A 4,873-nucleotide genomic window follows, 5' to 3' on the forward strand; every position below is an offset into this window, starting at 1 on the left:
CCCGGGTTCAAGTGGTTCTCCTGCCTTAGCCTCCCAAGTAGCTGGGACAACAGGCATGCACCACCATGCCTGGCTAATTTTGTATTTTTAGTAGAGACAGGGTTTCTTCATGTTGGTCAGGCTGGTCTCTAACTACCGACCCCAGGTGATCCATCCACCTCGGCCTCCCAAAGTGCTGGGATTACAGGCGTGAACCCTCACGCCTGGCAGGTCAGTTCTATTTGTTATGTGAACAGGGCATGAATATCAGGAGATGAGGATCACTGAGGGCTTATCTAGGAGGGACATCATATGTATATTCTCATTTGATCTAACCAATCCTTTCCTATAGGACATTTAATCATTCCATATTAAAAGTTGAGGTTCTTTGGTTTGTTGGTTTTTTGAGACAGAGTCTCACTCCGTCACCCAGGCTGGAGTGCAGTGGCATGATCTTGGCTCACTGCAACCTCTGTCTCCTGGGTTCAAGTGATTCTCATGGGTCAGCCTGCCCAGCAGCTGGGACTACAGGTGCATGCCCCCATGCCTGGCTAATTGTATTTTTGGTAGAGATAGGTTTTCACCATGTTGGCCAGGCTGCTCTCTAACTTCTGGCCTCAAGTGATCCACCTGCCTTGGCCTCCCAAAGTGCTGCAATTATAGGCACTGCACCCCACCAAGAGTTGAGATTCTGAGGCCCAGCAAGGGTCAATGTGTTGTCTGTGATCACACAGTGAATAAAAGGCAAAGTCAGTAAAGAATATACCCCTGGCAGAGGCCAAGGAAGACCTGGATCTGGCAAGCAGGTTAAATGAAGGGATGGGTAGAGGAAGGGAGGCTTCAGCCAGCTCCACACAGGAGCAGAGGTCCCTCAACTGCCTGACTGCTCGTACCTATCGACCCACCCAGAGTGATGCTTCATCAGGAGCCCCAGATACCTGACTTCTATATTTGAGTCCTCTGAGCACCATTACCTGCATAGAGTGGCACATCCGAACTGTCACCTCCCAGGCTAGAAAGGCGGACAGCCTATGCATGGGGCCTGGAGTCTAGTTGGCCTGGGTTCAAACCCTAGCCTTGCTCTGAGCCTCATTTTCTGCAGCTAATGAAATGATAATGTCAGATGCATTCATTTCCCAGAGCTGCTGTAACAAAGTGCCACAAACTGGGAGGCTTAAACCACAGGCATGTACTGTCTCACAGATCTGGAGCCTGGAAGTCCGAAATCAAGTTGTGGGTTTCTCCAGAAGGCCATGCGAATCTGTTCCTCCCTCCTCATTCCCAGCTTCTGGAGGTCTGCTGACCGTCTTGGGGGCTCCTGGGCTGGTGGCAGCACAATTCCAACCTTCAGAAAGCATTTTCTCGTGTCTCTGTGTCCACATTTCACCTTTACTTTTACTTTGTGTGTGTGTGTGTGTGTGTGAGAGAGAGAGAGAGAGACAGAGTCTCTCACTGTTGCCCAGGCTGGCATGCAATGGTGCAATCTCGGCTCACTGCAACCTCCACCTCCCAGGTTCAAGCAATTCTCCTGCCTCAGCCTCCTGAGTAGCTGGGATTACAGGTGCCTGCCACCACACCCAGCTAATTTTTTGTACTTTTAGTAGAGACAGGGTTTCACTATGTGGGCAACTGCTGACCTTGTGATCCGCTCACCTCGGCCTCCCAAAGTGCTGGGATTACAGACATGAGCCACTGTACCTGGCCCAAATTTTCCCTTTTCATAGGACACAGTCATATGGGAATAGGGCCCCGCCCCAATGACCTCTTCTTAACTTGATCGGCTACAAAGACCTCATTTCTAAATAAGGTCCCATTCACAGGAACTAGTGGGTTAACATCTTTTGCAGGGAAACAATTCAACCCACTAGGTTAGGTACTATTAGTAAATAGGACAGCACACTGGGCCTTTCCTGCATACTATGCTGTTCCATTGTCACAACCAAGCTGTGAGGTGAGCACCACCATTTTCTTTTTTCTTTTCTTTTTTTTTGAGACAGAGTCTTGCTCTGTTGCCCAGGCTGCAGTGAAGTGGTGAGATCTCGACTCACCACAACCTCTGCCTCCTGGGTTCAAGCCATTCTCCTATTTCAGCCTCCTGAATAACTGAGATTATAGGCACCCACCACCACGCCTGGCTAATTTTTGTATTTTTAGTAGAGACCAGGTTTCACCATGTTGGACAGGCTGATCTTGAACTCCTGACCTCAAGTGATCTGCCCACCTCGGCCTTCCACAATACTGGTATTCCAGGTGTGAGTCACTGTGCCCGGCTGGGCACTATCACTTTCATATCCATTTTACAGAAAAAGAAAGTAAGTCTTGACCAGGTGTGGTGGTTTACGCCTGTAATCCCAGCACTGTGGGAGGCCAAGGTGGGCAGATTACCTGGGGTCAGGGATTTGAGACCAGCCTGGCCTGGCCAACATGGTGAAATCCCATCTCTACTAAAAATACAAAAATTAGCTAGGTGTGGTTGTGCGCACCTGTAATCCTAGCTAGGAGGCTGAGGTGGGAGGATCACTTGAGCCTGGGAGGAGGAGGTTGCAGTGAGCCAAGATCACACCACTGCGCTCCAGCTGGATGACACAGCAAGAAAGAAAGTGGGTCTCAGAAAAAGTACCTGACCCATAATGTCACGGTTCCTAAGCAGGGAGGCCAGTTTGAATGAACCAGGCGGATCCCAGCGTTTCTTTGCCTCCCTGGTGGGGTTGTCACGGTGATTCCTCTGCTCAGATGTCACCTCACTCAGAAGCTTCCTTGACCACTCATCTAATGGCATCCATTGCTCTGCTCTTAGCCCGCTTTGTTTTTCTCTCAAGCTCTCTGCACAATTGGACATCGTATTTCATTTATTTGACACATATCAGTACCTATCGTGTTCTACGACCCTTGATCTTAATGCATCTAATTAATTATTATTATTATTATTATTATTTGAGATAGAGTCCCACTCTGTCACCCAGACTGGAGTGCAGTGGTATGACCTTGGCTCCCCACAACCTCTGCCTCCCAGGTTCAAAAGCTTTTTGTGCCTTAGCATCCCGAGTACCTGGGATTACAGGCACCCACCACCATGACTGGCTAATTTTTGTATTTTTAGGAGAAATGGGGTTTCACCATGTTGGCCAGGCTGGTCTCAAACTCCTGGCTTCAAGTGATCCTCTGGCCTTGGCCTCCCACAGTGCTGGGATTACAGCTGTAAGCCACCATGCCCAGCCTATTAATTCATTTAAATGCAATATTATTTACCATCTACTATTTTAAACATATTTGCATGCTTTTTTTTTTTTTTTTTTTTTGAGACGGAGTTTCGCTCTTGTTACCCAGGCTGGAGTGCAATGGCGCGATCTCGGCTCACCGCAACCTCCGCCTCCTGGGTTCAGGCAATTCTCCTGCCTCAGCCTCCTGAGTAGCTGGGATTATAGGCACGCGCCACCATGCCCAGCTAATTTTTTTTGTATTTTTAGTAGAGACGGGGTTTCACCATGTTGACCAGGTTGGTCTCGATCTCTCGACCTTGTGATCCACCCGCCTCGGCCTCCCAAAGTGCTGGGATTACAGGCTTGAGCCACCGCGCCCGGCCTGCATGCATTTTTTAAAACTATATTTCCCACTTGATTGAATGCTCTACAAGGGCAGTGATTCCATTTTGTTCACTGCTGGGCCCCAGATTCCTAGGCTAGTGCCCAGGAGAGCAACAAACATAGTTTGCTGGGTGAGCTGAGTGAATGAGAAAATGACACAATGCTTGGGAAGTGCCTGGAACATACTGGGTAATGGCATCATAATGACATGTTTTTTAAAGCCCAAATGGAGATTGAGTCTTATATCCATTTCCTATGGCTGCTGTAATAAGTTCCCAGAGATTTAGTGGCTTAAAACAACATAAATTTATTTTTATTTATTTTCTTATTTTTTTTTACAAGTACTGACCACCAGTGAAAAACAACATAAATTTATTCTCTTGCAGTTGTAGAGATCAGAAGTCTAAAATCAAGATGTTGCCAGGACTGGACATGGTGGCTTCTGCCTATAGTACCAGCCACTAGGGTGGCTGAGGCAGGGGGACCGCTTGAGCCTAGGAGCTCAAGACCAGCCTAGGAAACATACCAAGTCCCTCATTTATCTTTTAGAGACAGGGTCTCACCCCATCAACCAGGCTGGAGTGCTGTGGCATGATTATGGCCCACTGCAGCCTTGATCTCCCAGGCTCAGACGATACTCCCACCTCGACCTCAAGCATATGCCACCGTGCCCAGTTAATTTTTTTTTTTTTTTTTTTTTTGGTCGAGACACATATGGGTTTTGCCATGTTGTCTAGGCTGGTCTTGAACTCCTGGGCTGAAGCAATCTGCCTGCCGTACCTCCCAAAGTGCTGGAATTACAGGCACGTGCCACTGCATCCAGCTGAGACCCTCATCTCTTAAAATAATAAAAAAAAACCTTTAAAACTCAGCTGGGCATAGTGGTGTATGTCTGTAGTCCCAGCTACTTGGGAGGCTGAGGTGGGAGGATCCCTAGAGCCCTGGAGGTTGAGGCTGCAGTGGGCTGCTGTGGTAATGCCACTGTACTCCAACCTGGGTGACAGCTCTGTGAGCAAGATGCTGTCTCAAAAAAGAAAAAAAAGGTATCAGCAGGGCCCCATTCTTTCTGGAGGCTCTGAAAGGAGAATTCATTTCTTGGCATTCTCCACTTTTAGCAATTGCCTGCATTCCTTGGATTGTGGCCTCTTCCTTCACTCCAATTCCTCACTTCCATTATCACATCTCCTACTACTGACTCTGACCTTCTCACCTCCCTCCTTAAAAGGACCCTTGTGATTATACTAGGACCTCTCAGGCCTCTTCCAGGAAAACCTCCCCATCTGAACATCCTTAGTTTAATCACATCTGCA

Source organism: Saimiri boliviensis, chromosome 7 (assembly GCF_048565385.1).
Source record: "Saimiri boliviensis isolate mSaiBol1 chromosome 7, mSaiBol1.pri, whole genome shotgun sequence".
NCBI classification, from domain to species: Eukaryota; Metazoa; Chordata; class Mammalia; order Primates; family Cebidae; genus Saimiri; species Saimiri boliviensis.